Source organism: Arachis hypogaea, chromosome 18, assembly GCF_003086295.3.
Source record: "Arachis hypogaea cultivar Tifrunner chromosome 18, arahy.Tifrunner.gnm2.J5K5, whole genome shotgun sequence".
Lineage (NCBI taxonomy): Eukaryota > Viridiplantae > Streptophyta > Magnoliopsida > Fabales > Fabaceae > Arachis > Arachis hypogaea.
The window spans coordinates 98,836,800-98,855,734 of NC_092053.1; the positions used below are offsets into that span (position 1 = coordinate 98,836,800).

Consider the following 18,935-nt stretch of genomic DNA (forward strand, 5'->3'; position numbering starts at 1 on the left):
ACTTGTCTCGTAACAAATTTCCCTTCGGCAAGTGTACCGAATTTGTCGTCAAGTAAAAACTCACAATAGAGTGAGGTCGAATCTCACAGGGATTGATTGATCAAGCAACTTTAATTAGAGGAATGTTCTAGTTGAGCGAATCCAGAATTTGAGTTGAGAATTGCAGAAAATAAAATGGCGGGAAAGTAAATAACAGAAAAGTAAATGCTAGAAATCAAGAGCTGAATGTAGATGACGGAAAGTAAATTGCAGAATCTTAAATGGGAATGGGGAATTGCTCATAAAAGTAAATGACAGAAATTAAAGAGAATGGGTAAGATCAGAAATGGGGAGTTCATTGGGCTTAGGAGATGTTGCATTCTCCGAATCAATTTCATTTTCATCTCTTCCTTAATCAATGCACTCATTGATCTCCTTGGCAATCTTAAGTGATCGAATTATAATTTCTTGTAATTCAATCTCTCAAATCTTGATCAATAGCCAATTCCTTGGTCAATTGCTCATGAGAAGAGATGAAGTACGGTCACTGATTATACCACATACATTTCCCAAATCAAGTGTTGAGAGGATTATAGTCACATATCCATCCAAACCCAATTTGGTCCAGCATGAGAAAGCATTTCTAGCATGATCTCTTCATTCCTCTTTCAAGGTTCAGAAGAGATCCAAGTATGAATAGCTTCTTTTACAAGATAACTACCCAATTGGATGAAGATCGAAAGCTTTCAAGTAAAATCAAGAGAAAAGATAGAAGAAGAATAATGAAAATTAGTATTGATCCATCAAATTACAACAGAGCTCCCTAACCCAATGAAAGGGGTTTAGTTGTTCATAACTCTGGAAAATAAAAACAAAGATGGAGAATACATGATGAAACTAGAAGTGCAGAGAAAGTAAAATACAGAGAGTAATTCTATGCCCAGAGGCTCCCTATAATTTCCAACTCCGAATTTAATTCAAAGCTACTCCTATATATACTATTCTTCTGTTCTTCTAGTTGGCTCTTCAAGTCTTGGGTATGGGCCTTTGGATCTTGAGTTTGAAGCAGTTCTCTTCTTCATTGGGCTTGGCTTTACTTGCAGAGAGAAAGTGTGAAGTGGGCAGAGACTTTAGCTCAGGACGTTAGTGGTGTTAACATTCAGTGAAAATATGGGTTCGAGAACGTTAGTGACAATCACCTTTTTCACTAACGTTCCTCACCCAAGTAAGAGCCACGTTATCTTCAACGTTAGTGGGACAAACGTTGCCACTAACGTTGCCCCTTTGTCCTTCGCACACGTTATTGGGACTTGCCTTTCCCAATAATGTTGAGAAGTCTCCCCCTTCCCTACGTTAGAGTCTACGTTAACTTAGTTAACGTGGCTCTTTTAACATAGGCTTGCCAACCTTTGAGAACGTTAGTGACACTTACCATTGTCACTAACGTTCCAATGTGCCCCTATTTCTCACGTTAGAGTCCACGTTAACTAGGTTAACGTGACTTCTAACGTGGCCATGCTAGCCATCTCCAACGTTAGTGACAAAGTTGAGTGTCACTAACGTTGGCTCATCATTCCCTTATCCACGTTAACTAAGTTAACGTGGGAGTTAATGTGGCTCATAGTGGCTTATGTGGGCTAATTCCAATGTTAGTGACAATGTTGGGTGTCACTAACGTTGGCGATCACCTCCCTTCTTCACGTTAACTTCCACGTTAACTAAGTTAACGTGGGAGTTAACATGGCTTATTGGGGCTTGTGTGGTTTCCTTCCAACGTTAGTGACAATGTTTGGTGTCACTAACATTGTCGACCACTTTGTCTCCTCACGTTAGCTTCCACGTTAACTAGGTTAACGTGGAAGTTAACGTGGCTTATTGTGACTTGGCCAACGTTAGTGACAAAGTTGAATGTCATTAACGTTGGCTTCCCCTTTACTTCTTAACGTTAGAGGCCACGTTAACTAAGTTAACGTGGCAACTAACGTGGCCACTTATGAGCTTGGTCCAACGTTAGTGATAATATTAAGTGTCACTAACGTTGGCTCCATTTCCTTTCTTCCACGTTAGAGTTCACGTTAACTTAGTTAACGTGACTCTTAACGTGGGTAATGATGGCTTCGAGAATGTTATTGGCAATTACTTTTCTCATTAACTTTGCAAGTTACTCCCATTCCACGTTAGTGTTAACGTTAGTGTAACTAACGTAGCCACTAAAGTGGTTCTTCTTTGCTTCATTTGTCCTGAAATCAAGCAATAAAGTGCATCAAAGTTCTAGTCCAAGTCATGGGGAATGCAACATCCAATTTGTCCTTAAATTCATGTAAAATCCTCATGAAATCATGTAAAGTGCACAATGTATGCTTGAATCAAGATGTAAGTGAATATCTACCCAAAACTAGCATATTTCCTAAGGAAATGCATGAAACTACCTAAAAATAGTAAAGAAAAGGTCAGTGAAACTGGCCAAAATGCCCTGGCATCACAACACCAAACTTAAAGCTTGCTTGTCCCTAAGCAAGTACTGGAACAAGAGAATGATGAATGGAATGCCAAGAGAAATGAGTCATTCTTGTGGTAGCCATGTTCCTGGTTTTATGGTGGTTTCATGCATAGCAACTTAGGTTCATTCCTGGCTTTCAGACCTTTATCATGTCCTAGAATACTCACTGTTATTGCATCCCATGAGACTTTTATTCATTGATCCTTTTGTTGTTATTTCAGGGCTTATTTTTGTTCTTAAGTTAAGTGCTCTGTAAGGGGGCAACTCTTTAAAATAAGCTTTCAGCCAACACTCCCGAACCAGTTGGTTCAAGGTGCTAGGTGTTGAAGCACCCCTAAGGACTTACTTGCTCAAGTCTCTCCCCCATACATACACACCACAGGCACATAGTTTATTTATTTTCTTTTCTTGAGACCTTGGTGTCCAGCACCTCTTTGGGTTACTAAATGCTCTGTATTGAGGGTTACTCTTGATAGTGGACTTTCAGCTGATAATCCCGAGTTAGTTAACCCAAGTTACCAAGTGATAAGACACCCCTAAGAGCTTATTCATCTAAGTAGATCCCTCACACAGGAGCACCACAGACACATGCCTCAAGATTAAAACCATTGGTGCCTAGCTTTATTGCTTACTCTTTTTCTTTTATTTTTCAATTTTTATTGTTCTTTCCCTTTTTCTTATTAGGATCTTCTTATTTAGCTAGTCTCATGGGGTGTGTCTCAAGCATAGTATTCATGACAGATAGTTGTCTTCTCACCTTGTGGTTGAACCAACTTAGCTAACTTATGATCACACCATAAACTCATGAACTTACTCCATAGTATGAACTCTTCTCTGGTCTTTAAAAACACTCATTCTCTTTTCATTTGATTTAAAAAAAAAGGGACAAACATACAAGTAAGCAAGTAAGGATGCAGTGACATAAGACTAGTAAACATAGACCTCTTCAACATAAAAACTTAAAAGACAGAATTTTAAAAAAAGTTCAAACTATTATGGAAGCAAGTTCTATTTCATACAAGATCTTCCTTATTCAAAGTATAGAAAAAGATGGACCAAAGAAGGAACTCCATCACCTTTTACTCATGTGGTTGCCCATACTCTCCTCCTTGCTTGTCCTCCTTGTGTCCCTCTTGATTGCTCGTACTCCCACTCCCTTTGCTTTTTCCAATCAGCTCTTCCAGAAACTACCATCTTCCATCTTCTTCTTTGAGTTTCCTTCTGCTGTTTCACCTTCCTCTCTGTGTGTATCACTATTTCTATCTTAAGCTAACCAAGGATTCAACTTGGGATTTTTAATTTGTTTTTCTGCTTAAGGCTAGTAATGTGGTTATAGAACAAAAGGAGATTAAAAGGCTCAAGGGGCTAACAAAGGTGATGTAGGAGGTAGGCTTATTTGGGATATGTAAGGAAAAATTCAAATGATGGCCTCAATCATATTGGGTATGTATCTACATTCTATATTGGACATATAGATGGAAACAAAGTAAAGATTACAAGCACAGAAAAGAATGGAGAACACACAGGAATGAAATTTATGGTTGAATGTAACCATACAGTTAAGCTTAAAACTCACGGGTTGTGTGTTCTTTGACTCAAATCTTCTATGTTGCTCATCATGATAAGGTTTCATATTGTCTTGATCTCTCATATGTATTCCTGAAATGTTCAATTGCTTTTAGTATTATATTATGTGGCTGTGGAGGTGTTTACGTTGATTCTTACTGAGTTTCTAGTTCCTTCTTTTATTTTCATTGAACCTTCGTATGCTGAAGGTGCTATATATCTACTATTCATTAGCTGCATCTTAATTCTGATGCTTTATACATTGAGTCTTTGCATCTAAAGATTAAGTTAATAATTACTGAATAACTTAGGATGAGTCTGAATGGTTCCATAAGTTGCAGAGATGACCTCCGACTTATTGCTCGTCTCGTCTCATCCTTGATGAAGTGGCATCTCAATTGCAGTAGTTCTCTGTTGATCTAGGCTCTCATTGTCTGAGCTCATCTTGCTGAATGGGCTCTTCAAATTGGATCAGGTGATGAGCTCTCTGTATGGCATGTCAGGCTGTCTCAGCCTCTTCTTTATGACTTTTGAATTGTGGTGTCTTTTCATCAATTTGTATGACTCTTATTTTTTGCATTGATATCTTGATGTCTTATGACCTCTTTAGTTAATTGCTTTAAGTCTCACTTTGTCTCTTGCATAATTTGATATGCTTTGGCTATATTGTTTCTCATCACATTTGACTCATGTATGAACATGCTCATTGATTCCCGCCTTGTTCATCTTGATCTTGTTGCTAATTTATGCTCTTTAGTTGCAAGAAGGAAGATGAAATTCTTGGTAACAGTTCGATAACTCTTTGAAGAACTTAATTGTAGTACCTCTATGCTCTTTTGCATGCAGGGTCAATTATGTGGAGGTCTTAGATCTCCATGGTACATTTCTCTTCAACACTTCTTGATGAGTTATTGTTCAGTGTAGATTGCTTTTAATTGCATATTTTCCACTTCCTTTTTTGACTATTGTATGATGATCTTTAAGAAAAGTTTTTGCACCTAATTTGAAAAATTTTTGTGACAACTTCTTAAGATGGTTTTGACATTTTTTGAGATTAAAACATGTGAGTTTTGATATTCTGGTTAATCTTATAACCACTATTTTCCATTCTTGTGGCATTGTCTCTTTATGATTGAACTTTGATTGTTTTTTTATGCTTTCTATGATACATGTATTTATTGTTGAGGAATTTCATATAGCTATTACTAAATAGCATTTCATCAAATGTTGAATTTGAGTATAATTCTGTTTAATTATGCACATCATATAAGTGAAAACATATGACTCATTTGGATTTTGATTAGTTGGCTATGAGGTGTTTCATTGGGTATGGAACTGGACATTTTGAGGTAAAGTGTTTTTATTTTTGTTGAAGATTTTTGATTGGACATATTCATGCATTATATGTAAAACCATATGCATTGATATTTTGTATATACTTTAGAAAAAAATAAAAAAAAGAAATGATAAAGAAAAAGAGATAGAACACACAACACACACACATAAATATATATGAAAAAAAAAAGAAACAAAAAGGACAAAATGCCCAAGTAAAGTTTAATAAAAATCAATGCATATGTTGGTGAATAAAGAGAATGCATGAGTATGTGAAAAATGGTCATGGGTAGCTAGGTTGTGTATTAGAATGATAGGTTGTTATATGTGTTGGTGAACACTCAGGCTAATCAAAGATACAAATTCAAGCCACTTGACCATGAATGCATCTTACCTTTACCTAGCCATTAAACCCTAGTGACTAAGTCTCATTATAAATAGGACATGATTTACTAATCTTTTGACCATCTGTTAAAAAAACAATCTTGAATCATTGTTCATAACATTGAGGAGACTATTGATAACGTTTTAGGGGGCTGGCTATCTCGGCCATGCCTGGACCTTCACTTATGTATTTTTAACGGTAGAGTTTCTACACTCCATAGATTAAGGTGTGGAGCTCTGCTGTTCCTCAAAGATTAATGCAAAGTACTACTATTTTCTATTCAATTCATCTTATTTCGCTTCTAAGATATCCATTCGCACCCAAGAACGTGATGAAGGTGATGATTATGTGTGACGCTCATCACCATTCTCCCCTATGAACACGTGCCTGACGAACACTTTCGTTCTACATGAAATAAGCTAGAATGAATATCTCTTAGATCTCCTAACCAGAATCTTCGTGGCGTAAGCTAGAATGATGGCAGCATTCAAGAGAATCCGGAAAGTATAAACCTTGTCTGTGGTATTCCGAGTAGGATTCAATGATTGAATGACTGTGACGAGCTTCAAACTCGCGAGTGCTGGGCGTTAGTAACAGATGCAAAAGGAGGGTGAATCCTATTCCAGCATGATCGAGAACCGACAGATGAATAGCCGTGCCGTGACAGGGTGCGTGAGCATATTATTCACTGAGAGGAGGGGATGTAGCCACTGACAACGGTGATACCCTTGCATAAAGCCAGCCATGGAAAGGAGTAAGACTGATTGGATGAAGATAGCAGGAAAGCAGAGGTTCAAAGGAACGAAAGCATCTCCATTCGCTTATCTGAAATTCTCACCAATGAATTACATAAGTATTTCTGTCCCTATTTTATTATATTAAATTCGAAAACACCATTATCAATTTATATCTGCCTAACTGAGATTTGCAAGGTGATCATAGCTTGCTTCATACCAACAATCTCCGTGGGATTCGACCCTTACTCACGTAAGGTATTACTTGGACGACCCAGTGCACTTGCTGGTTAGTTGTATCGAAGTTGTGAACCATGGTATTGGCACCATGTTCTTGGCGCCATTGCCAGGGAAAGAAAGAGCCATGAATTTTACATCATCAAAGCGTAATCACGATTACGCGTACCAAGTTATTGCTCATGTTGCCAGGGATTGTTTGAGCCTGGACATCACAATTTCGTGCACCAAGTTTTTGGCGCCGTTGCCGGGGATTGTTCGAGTTTGGACAACTGACGGTTCATCCTGTTGCTCAGATTAGGTAATTTTCTTTTTGTTTTCTTTTCAAAAAAATTTTTCAAAAATATTTCTAAAATTTTCTCATCTGTTTTTGAAAAAAATAAAAATGTTTTCAAAAAAAAAAATTTTTTTTTATTCATAATTTTTAAGAATGAATTCCAGTGTTTCATGAAGCATGTGAAGCATGGCTGGCTGTAAAGCCATGTCTAATTCTTTTGGATAGAGCATGTTAGGCTTGTCATGTCTGAATTACACTCATATTTTGATTAAAGCTTGGCTGGCTATTAAGCCATGCCTGACCCTTTGATTGGAGCTTTAAAACTAACATGGCAAGATTCCTGGAATTCATATTAAAAATTTTGGAATCCTTATTTTCTTTTTCAAAAGAATTTTTTGAAAAAATAAAAAATAAAAATCCAAAAAAAAAAATTTAGAAAATCATAAAAATCAAAAATATTTTTGTGTTTCTTGTTTGAGTCTTGAGTCATATCATAAGTTTGGTATCACTTGCATATGCATCTTGCATTTTTCGAAAATTTCATGCATTCATAGTGTTCTTCATGATCTTCAAGTTGATCTTGGTAAGTCTTCTTGTTTGATCTTGATGATTTTTTGTTTTGTGTCTTTTCATGTTTATCATATGCATTCTTGAATTCTTAATGCCTAAGCATTAAAGAATTCTAAGTTTGGTGTCTTGCATGTTTTCTTTGCATTAAAAATTTTTCAAAAATATGTTCTTGATGTTCATCGTGACATTCAAAGTGTTCTTGGTGTTCATCTTGACATTCATAAGCATTCTTGCATGCATCATATGTTTTGATCTAAAATTCTCATGCATTGCATCATTTTTCTTGTTTTTCTCTCTTTTCATTAAAAATTCAAAAATCAAAAAAATATCTTTCCCTTTTTCTCTCATCAAATTCGAAAATTTGAGTTGACTTTTTCAAAAAATTTTAAAATCAAGTTGTTTCTTATGAGTCAAATCAAATTTTCAATTTGAAAATCTTATCTTTTTCAAAATCTTTTTCAAAAATCAAATCTTTTTCAAAATTCTTAGTTATTTTCGAAAATTTCAAAAATATTTTTCAAAAATCTTTTTCTTATTTTTATATCAAATTTTCGAAAATATCATAATCAATTAATGTTTTGATTCAAAAATTTGAAGTTTGTTACTTGCTTGTTAAGAAAGATTCAAACTTTAAATTCTAGAATCATATCTTGTGATTTATTATGAATCAAGTCATTAATTGAGATTTTAAAAATCAAATCTTTTTAAAAATTAGTTTCTAAAATATCTTCTTATCTTTTTCAAAAATATCTTTTCAAAATATCTTTTCTAACTTCCTAACTTCTTATCTTTTCAAAATTTGTTTCAACTAACTAACTAATTTTTTGTTTGTTTCTTAACTTTTTCAAAATTACCTAACTAACTCTCTCTTTCTAATTTTCGAAAATATCTTCCCTCTTTTTTACAAATTTCTTTTAATTAACTAATTATTCTTATTTTTATTTTTAATTTTAAAAAATTTTTCGAAAAAATACTAACAATTTTCAAAAACCATTTTCAAAAATCACTAACTCTTTTTCAAAATAATTTTCGAAAATTATCCCTCCCCCATCTTATTCTATTTATTCATTCATATCCTAACATCTCATCTCACATCTCTGCCATCCTCACAGTTGTGTTTCTTCCATTATATTACATTCTTTGTCTCTCCCTCTTCTTCTACTCACACAGGGATCCCTATACTGTGGTATAAAGGATCTCTATTATTATTATTATTTTTTTGTGCCCTCTTCTTTGTCATATGAGCAGGAGCAAGGATAAGAACATTCTTGTGGAAGCAGATCCAGAACCTGAAAGGACTCTAAAAAGGAAACTAAGAGAAGCTAAAATACAACAATCCAGAGATAACCTTTCAGAAATTTTCGAACAGAAGAGGAGATGGCAGCCGAAAATAATAATAATATAAGGAAGATGCTTGGTGACTTCACTGTACCTAATTCCAATTTACATGGAAGAAGCATCTCCATTCCTGCCATTGGAGCAAACAACTTTGAGCTGAAACCTCAATTAGTTTCTCTGATGCAGCAGAACTGCAAGTTTCATGGACTTCCATCTGAGGATCATTTTCAGTTCTTAACTGAATTCTTGCAGATATGTGATACTGTTAAGACTAATGGAGTAGATCCTGAAGTCTACAGGCTCATGCTTTTCCCTTTTGCTGTAAGAGACAGAGCTAGATTATGGTTGGATTCTCAACCCAAGGACAGCCTGAACTCTTGGGATAAGCTGGTCACGGCTTTCTTAGCCAAGTACTTTCCTCCTCAAAAGCTGAGCAAGCTTAGAGCTGATGTTCAAACCTTCAAACAGAAAGAAGGTGAATCCCTCTATGAAGCTTGGGAAAGATACAAACAGTTGACCAAAAAGTGTCCTTCTGACATGCTTTCAGAATGGACCATCCTGGATATATTCTATGATGGTTTATCTGAGCTATCAAAGATGTCACTGGACACTTCTGCAGGTAGATCCATTCACCTAAAGAAAACGCCTGTAGAAGCTCAAGAACTCATTGACATGGTTGCTAATAACCAGTTCATGTACACTTCTGAAAGGAATCCTGTGAGTAATGGGACGCCTATGAAGAAGGGAGTTCTTGAAGTTGATACTCTGAATGCCATATTGGCTCAGAATAAAATATTGACTCAGCAAGTCAATATGATCTCTCAGAGTCTGCATGGAATGCAAGCTGCATCCAACAGTACTCAAGAGGCTTCTTATGAAGAAGAAGCTTATGATCCTGAGAACCCTGCAATAGTAGAGGTGAATTACTTAGGTGAACCTTATGGAAACACCTATAACTCATCATGGAGAAATCATCCAAATTTCTCATGGAAGGATCAAAAGCCTCAACAAGGCTTTAATAATGGTGGAAGAAACAGGTTTAACAATAGTAAACCTTTTCCATCATCCACTCAGCAATAGACAGAGAACTCTGAACAAAATGCTTCTAATTTAGCAAATCTAGTCTCTGATCTATCTAAGGCCACTGTGAGTTTCATGAATAAAACCAGGTCTTCCATTAGAAATTTGGAAGCACAAGTGGGCCAGCTGAGTAAAAGGATCACTGAAATCCCTCCCAGTACTCTCCCAAGCAATACAGAAGAGAATCCAAAAGGAGAGTGCAAGGCCATTGACATAAGCACCATGGCCGAACCTGTGAGGAGAGGAGAGGACGTGAATCCCAAGGAGGAAGACCTCCTGGGATGTCCAGTGATCAATAAGGAGCTTCCCTCTGAGAAACCAAAGGACTCTGAGGCTCATCTAGAGACCATAGAGACTCCATTGAACCTCCTTATGCCCTTCATGAGCTCTGATGAGTATACCTCTTCTGAAGAGAATGAGGATGTTACTGAAGAGCAAACTGCCAAATTTCTTGGTGCAATCATGAAGCTGAATGCCAAATTATTTGGCATTGATACTTGGGAAGTTGAACCTCCCTTGTTCATCAATGAACTAAGTGATCTGGATCAACTGACATTGCCTCAGAAGAGACAGGATCCTGGAAAGTTCATAATACCCTGTACCATAGGCACCATGATCTTTAAGGCCCTGTGTGACCTTGGTTCAGGGATAAACCTCATGCCCCTCTCTGTAATAGAGAAAATGGGAATCTATGGGGTGCAAGCTGCTAAAATCTCATTAGAGATGGCAGATAATTCAAGAAAACAGGCATATGGACAAGTAGAGGACGTATTAGTAAAGGTTGAAGGCCTTTACATCCCTGCTGATTTCATAGTCCTGGATACTGGAAAGGAAGATGATGAATCCATCATCCTAGGAAGACCTTTCCTGGCCACAGCAAGAGCTGTGATTGATGTTGACAGAGGTGAACTAGTCCTTCAATGGAATGAGGACTCCCTTGTATTCAAAACTCAAGGATCTCCCTCTGCAACCATGGAGAGGGAGCATGAAAAGCTTCTCTCAAAGCAGAGTCAACCAGAGCCCCCACAGTCAAACTCTAAGTTTGGTGTTGAACTCCCATATCCAAACTCTAAGTTTGGTGTTGGAGAGTTTCAACAAAGCTCTGCACATCTGTAAGGCTCCATGAGAGTCCATTGTCAAGCTATTGACATTAAAGAAGCGCTTGTTGGGAGGCAACCCAATTTTTATTTATCTAACTATATTTCTCTTAGTTATATGTCTTTATAGGTTCATAATCATGTGGAGTCACAAAACAAACAAAAAAATCAAAAACGGAATCAAAAACAGCAGAAGAAAAATCACACCCTGGAGGAGCATCTGTCTGGCGTTCAAACGCCAGAACAGAGCATGGTTCTGGCGCTGAACGCCCAGAACAAGCATGGTTCTGGCGTTCAACGCCAGAAATGGCATCAAATGGGCGTTGAACGCCCAAAATGGGAACCAACCTGGCGCTGAACGCCCAGAGTTGTGTACAAGGGCATTTTACATGCCTAAATTGGTGCAGGGATGTAAATGCCTTGACACCTCAGGATCTGTGGACCTTATAGGATCACCTCAGGATCTGTGGACCCCACAGGATCCCCACCTACCTCATCATCTCTCTTCCCATTCATAATCATCCCTTCTGTTTTCCATTTACCACTCACATCCATACACCCACTACCTTCAAAATTCAACATCTCTCTCCCACCCAATCCCACCCATATGGCCGAATACACACATCCAGCCATCTCCTCCATATCTTCTTCTTCTTCTTCTATTCTTTCTTCTTTTGCTTGAGGGCGAGCAACATTCTAAGTTTGGTGTGGTAAAAGCATAGCTTTTTTGTTTTTTCCATAACCATTCATGGCACCTAAGGCCAGAGAAACCTCTAGAAAGAGGAAAGGGAAGACAAAAGCTTCCATCAAGGGTCTATAGCTCAGTGGTAGAACATTTGACTGCAAATCAAGAGATCCCTGAGATACCTCAGGGGATACATTTTCTTCCACACAATTATTGGAAGCAACTAAGGGTGGAACATCAAGAGCACTCCATCATGCTCCATGAAATAAGAGAAGATCAAAAAGCATTGAAGGAGGAGCAACAAAGACAAGGAAGAGACATAGAAGAGCTCAAGGACATCATTGGTTCCTCAAGAAGGAAACGCCACCATCACTAAGGTGGATTCATTCCTTGTTCTTATTTCTTCTGTTTTTCGTTTTCTATGTTATGTGCTCATCTATGTTTGTGTCTTCATTACATGATCATTAGTAGTTAGTAACTCTGTCTTAAAGTTATGAATGTCCTATGAATCCATCACCTCTCTTAAATGAAAAATGTTTTAATTCAAAAGAACAAGAAGTACATGAGTTTCGAATTTATCCTTGAACTTAGCTTAATTATATTGATGTGGTGACAATGCTTCTTGTTTTCTGAATGTATGCTTGAACAGTGCATATGTCTTTTGAAGTTGTTGTTTAAGAATGTTAAATATGTTGGCTCTTGAAAGAATGATGACTAGGAGACATGTTATTTGATAATCTGAAAAATCATAAAAATGATTCTTGAAGCAAGAAAAAGCAGCAAAGAACAAAGCTTGCAGAAAAAAAATTAGGCGAAAAAAAAAATTATAGAAAGAAAAAGAAAAAGCAAGCAGAAAAAGCCAAAAGCTCTTAAAACCAAGAGGCAAGAGCAAAAAGCCAATAACCCTTAAAACCAAAAGGCAAGGGCAAATAAAAAGGATCCCAAGGCTTTGAGCATCAGTGGATAGGAGGGCCTAAAGGAATAAAATCCTGGTCTAAGCGGCTAAACCAAGCTGTCCCTGACCATGTGCTTGTGGCGTGTAGGTGTCAAGTGAAAACTTGAGACTGAGCGGTTAAAGTCAAGGTCCAAAGCAAAAAAAAAAAAGAAGTGTGCTTAAGAACCCTGGATACCTCTAATTGGGGACTTTAGCAAAGCTGAGTCACAATCTGAAAAGGTTCACCCAATTATGTGTCTGTGGCATTTATGTATCCGGTGGTAATACTGGAAAACAAAGTGCTTAGGGCCACGGCCAAGACTCGTAAAGAAGCTGTGTTCAAGAATTATCATACTGAAATAGGAGAGTCAATAACACTATTCGAAATCTGAAGTTCCTATAGATGCCAATCATTCTGAACTTCAATGCATAAAGTGAGATGCCAAAACTATTCAAGAGGCAAAAAGCTATAAGTCCCGCTCATATGATTGATGCTCTGTTTCATTGATAGTTTGGAATTTATAGTATATTCTCTTCTTTTTATCCTATTTGATTTTCAGTAGCTTGGGGACAAGCAACAATTTAAGTTTGGTGTTGTGATGAGCGGATAATTTATACGCTTTTTGGCATTGTTTTTAGTATATTTTTAGTAGGATCTAGCTACTTTTAGGGATGTTTTCATTAGTTTTTATGTTAAATTCACATTTCTGGACTTTACTATGAGTTTGTGTGTTTTTCTGTGATTTCAGGTATTTTCTGGCTGAAATTGAGGGACTTGAGCAGAAATCAGATTCAGAGGTTGAAAAAGGACTGCTGATGCTGTTGGATTCTGACCTCCCTGCACTCAAAGTGGATTTTCGGGAGCTACAGAACTCGAAATGGCGCGCTTCCAATTGGGTTGGAAACTAGACATCCAGGGCTTTCCCGCAATATATAATAGTCTATACTTTGGCCAAGAATAAATAACGTAAACTGGCGTTCAACGCCAGCTCTCTGCCCAAATCTGGCGTCCAGCGCCAGAAAAGGAGCCAAAATCAGAGTTGAACGCCCAAACTGGCACAAAAGCTGGCGTTCAACTCCACAAATGGCCTCTGCACGTGCAACACTCAAGCTCAGCCCAAACACACACCAAGTGGGCCCAGGAAGTGGATTTATGCATCAATTACTTACTCATGTAAACCCTAGTGACTAGTTTATTATAAATAGGACCTTTTACTAGTCTTTTTGACCATCTTTGGTATCAGTCTTATTCCATTGTTCATCTTAGGAGACTATTGATCACGTTTTAGGGGGCTGGCCATCTCGGCCATGCCTGGACCTTCACTTATGTATTTTTAACGGTAGAGTTTCTACACTCCATAGATTAAGGTGTGGAGCTCTGTTGTTCCTCAAAGATTAATGCAAAGTACTACTATTTTCTATTCAATTCATCTTATTTCGCTTCTAAGATATCCATTCACACCCAAGAACGTGATGAAGGTGATGATTATGTGTGACGCTCATCACCATTCTCCCCTATGAACACGTGCCTGACAAACACTTCCGTTCTACATGAAATAAGCTAGAATGAATATCTCTTAGATCTCCTAACCAGAATCTTCGTGGCGTAAGCTAGAATGATGGCGGCATTCAAGAGAATCCGGAAAGTATAAACCTTGTCTGTGGTATTCCGAGTAGGATTCAATAATTGAATGACTGTGACGAGCTTCAAACTCGCGAGTGCTGGGCGTTAGTGACAGACGCAAAAGGAGGGTGAATCCTATTCCAGCATGATCGAGAACCGACAGATGAATAGCCGTGCCGTGACAGGGTGCGTGAGCATATTATTCACTGAGAGGAGGGGATGTAGCCACTGACAACGGTGATGCCCTTGCATAAAGCCAGCCATGGAAAGGAGTAAGACTGATTGGATGAAGATAGCAGGAAAGCAGAGGTTCAGAGGAACGAAAGCATCTCCATTCGCTTATCTGAAATTCTCACCAATGAATTACATAAGTATTTCTATCCCTATTTTATTATATTAAATTCGAAAACACCATTATCAATTTATATCTGCCTAACTGAGATTTGCAATGTGATCATAGCTTGCTTCATACCAACAATCTCTGTGGGATTCGACCCTTACTCACGTAAGGTATTACTTGGACGACCCAGTGCACTTGCTGGTTAGTTGTATCGAAGTTGTGAACTATGGTATTGGCACCATGTTCTTGGCGCCATTGCCAGGGAAAGAAAGAGCCATGAATTTTACATCATCAAAGCGTAATCACGATTACGCATACCAAGTTATTGCTCACGTTGCCAGGGATTGTTTGAGCCTGGACATCACAATTTTGTGCACCACCTCCCATGAAGCGCTTCTTTAGCGTCACTAGCTTGACGTTTCTCCTTCATCAGGGAGGTTGATAATGCTTCAAGTCCTCCCCTCTTGCCTTGGACTTATATCCATTGGTTGTATCAATGATCTCTACATGTTCCAAGGAGAGAACTCTGTTGATAGTGAAGACCTTAGGTAACTGAGATGGTACAGTGGAGAGATTAGGGGGGATATCTGGGAAGTAAGCTGAGATCACTTTATCCCCTGGAGAGAAGTCTTCCGTAGGGATCTTCTTGTTCCTCCACCCCCTTGGTACCTTCTTCTTTGTCCCTTTTGATGTTGCCTTGTTCTTTGTGGCTTCTTCTTCTAAGGGAATTTTGTTGTTGTCTTCACATGTCTCTGGTGGTTTAGGTTCCTCCAGCTTTTCCTTGAGTTGTGACAACTGCTTATTTCCTTGTTCATCAACCAAGGGCATTCCCAGATGGGCTGGTTGTGCTTCAGTGCTTGCTTCCTCTGTCAGCATCTCATTATGATCTTTGTTTGGTTCTTTGTTTTCTTGGTCTGCTTCTTGTGAGAGTTTGAAGACATTAAAGCTGAGTCGTTCATCATGGATCCTCAATATTAGCTCCCCTCACTCCACATCTATGAGTGCTCTGGCTGTAGCTAGGAATGGTCTTCCCAATATGATTGGGTGAGTGTGACTCTCTTCCATGTCCAAGATGACAAAGTCTGTGGGAAGAAAGTATTTCCCAACCTTTAACAACACATTTTTCACCACCCCTATTGCTTATTTTTGAGTTTTGTCAGTCAGCCTGATGACTACATCTATGGGAAATATCTCATTGATCTACAGCCTCTTCACCAGGGATAAGGGCATTAAGTTGATGCTTGCTCCCAAATCGCAGAGTGCTCTATCAAACATTGTTTCTTCTATGGCACAGGGGACATAAAAACTCCCTGGATCTTTTCTTTTTGTAGGCAACTGCGGTTGAATGAGGGCACTGCACTCCTTGTTCATCACTATAGTTTGGCCTCCCTTGAGTGAGCTTTTCCTGGGAAGCAGCTCCTTCATATACTTGATGTATGCGGGCATTTGTTGAATAGTCTTGATGAATGGTATGTTGACATGCAGAGATGCAAACAAATCTAGAAACCTTGAGTATATTCTCTTTTCCATAGTGGTGGACGAAATTGTGTTCCATGTTCTTTGTACTTGTGTGAGAGTAACAATATATAATTGTATGGAATCATTATTATGGCTCTTTACTATGTGTGGACACAACTCCGTTCAACTAACCAGCAAGTGTACTGGGTCGTCCAAGTAATAAACCTTACGTGAGTAAGGGTCGATCCCACAGAGATTGTTGGCTTGAAGCAAGCTATGGTCACCTTGCAAATCTCAGTCAGGCGAATTTAAACATGATATTTTATTAGATTAAAATAAACAATAAAAGGGATAGAGATACTTATGTAGATTCATTGGTAGGGATTTCAGATAAGCGAATGGAGATGCTCTTCGTTCCTCTGAACCTCTGCTTTCCTGCTATCTTCATCCAATCAGTCTTACTCCTTTCCATGGCTGGCTGTATGCAAGGGCATCACCATTGTCAGTGGCTACATCCCCTCCTCTCAGTGAATCATATGCTCACGCACCCTGTCACGGCACGGCTATTCATCTGTCGGTTCCCGATCATGCTGGAATAGGATTTACTATCCTTTTGCGTCTGTCACTAACGCCCAGCACTCGCGAGTTTGAAGCTCGTCACAGTCATTCAATCATTGAATCCTACTCAGAATACCACAGACAAGGTTTAGACCTTCCGGATTCTCTTGAATGCCGCCATCATTCTAGCGTACGCCACGAAGATTCTGGTTAGGAGATCTAAGAGATACTCATTCTAGCTTAATTCATGTAGAACAGAAGTGTTTGTCAGGCACGCGTTCAAAAGGGGGAAGGATGATGAGCGTCACACATAATCATCACCTTCATCACGTTCTTGGGTGCGAATGGATATCTTAGAAGCGAAATAAGAAGAATTGAATAGAAAACAGTAGTACTTTGCATTAATCTTTGAGGAACAGCAGAGCTCCACACCTTAATCTATGGAGTGTAGAAACTCTACCGTATGAAAATACATAAGTGAAGGTCCAGGCATGGCCGAGATGGCCAGCCCCCTAAACGAGATCAATAGTCTCCTAAGATGAATAATGAAATAAAACTGAGACCAAAGATACCTAATACAATAGTAAGAGGTCCTATTTATAATAAACTAGTCACTAGGGTTTACATGAGTAAGTAATTGATGCATAAATCCACTTCTGGGGCCCACTTGGTGTGTGTTTGGGCTGAGCTTAAGTGTAGCACGTGCAGAGGCCATTTGTGGAGTTGAACGTCAGTTTCTGTGCCAGTTTGGGCGTTCAACTCTGGTTTTGGATCCTTTTCTGGCGCTGGACGCCAGATTTGGGCAGAAGGCTGGCGTTGAACGCCAGTTTACGTCGTCAATTCTTGGCCAAAGTATGGACTATTATATATTGCTGGAAAGCCCTGGATGTCTACTTTCCAACGCAATTAGAAGCGCGCCATTTCAAGTTCTGTAGCTCCAGAAAATCCACTTTGAGTGCAGGGAGGTCAGAATCCAACAGCATCAGCAGTCCTTCTTCAACCTCTGAATCTGATTTCTGCTCAAGTCCCTCAATTTCAGCCAGAAAATACCTGAAATAACAGAAAAATACACAAACTCATAGTAAAGTCCAGAAATGTGAATTTAACATAAAAACTAATGAAAACATCCCTAAAAGTAACTAGATCCTACTAAAAACATACTAAAAACAATGCCAAAAAGCGTATAAATTATCCGCTCATCACACAGCACCATTGAGCAGTTGGGAAAAAGGTGCATAGAGTCTCAGCAGCTCCTGTTGTGAGATTTCTGGTTCTTGATGATCTTTTTCCTTCTTCTCTACTGAGGTATCTTTAGGTTGTTCTGACAGCTTGCTTGGCTTGTCCTCAGTCTCCTTATCACTTATAGTGACCATCTTGCAATCTTTCCATCTTTCTTTCTTTGTTTCACCTCTCGGATTCTTCTCTGTGTCACTTGGGAATCCATCTGTAGGTTTGGGAATTTGCTCCGAGAGATATCCCACTTGAGATTCTAACCTCTTGATTGTGTCTCCCTAGTTCTTGAAACTGGCTCGCACTTCCTCTTTGAACACCTTGTTGTCTTGAATCTCCTTGCCTATGCCTTCAAGTAGATTCTCAATCCTTGAGAGCCTGTCATCAAATGATTGTAGATCGGGATTAGAGGTGGAAGGATGAGGTAAGTTATTTTGGTTTTGATGTGGATGTGGAGAGGTGTTGTTATAGGGGTGTTGATATGGTCTAGACGTGAAATGTTGGTGGCTTGCATTATTGGGATTTAGGCGTCTTTGATCAAGGCTTGGGTCTTGTGCGTTTCCCCACCCAAAGTTTGGGTGATTCCTCCATCTAGGGTTGTAGGTCTTGGAGTATGGATCATGGTTTTGCCTAGGTGAATTCCCAATGTAGTTGGCTTGCTCCTGACTACCCTCTGCTTCTTCATTCACTCCTTCTTGGGTTGTTGATGAAGTGGCGATTGCTGCTACTTGGTTCCTCTCCATCTTCTTGGTGAGGTCAGCCAGCTGTTGGGTAATGAGCTTATTTTGGGCCAGCAGAGCATCTACATTGTTTAGCTCCATTACTCCTCTTGTGTTCCCTCTTTCGGAAGCATAGAAGTAGTCATTCTCTGCTACAGTTTCAATGACATCTATGGCCTCCTCAATGGTCTTCTTCTTGTTCAAAGATCCTCCGGATGAATGGTCTATGGCCTTCTTTGACTCATAAGAGAGCCCTTCATAGAAAATGTGCAGCTGCACCCATTCATTG

General features: G+C 38.7%; 1 non-coding gene across 1 annotated transcript; it reads right to left on the minus strand.

The window, feature by feature from the left end:
* Positions 1-9,356: 9,356 nt before the first annotated feature.
* On the minus strand, positions 9,357-9,464 carry LOC112773406 (small nucleolar RNA R71). Its single transcript, XR_003187957.1, has one exon. It is a non-coding gene; the product is annotated as a small nucleolar RNA R71 (small nucleolar RNA).
* Positions 9,465-18,935: the final 9,471 nt, after the last annotated feature.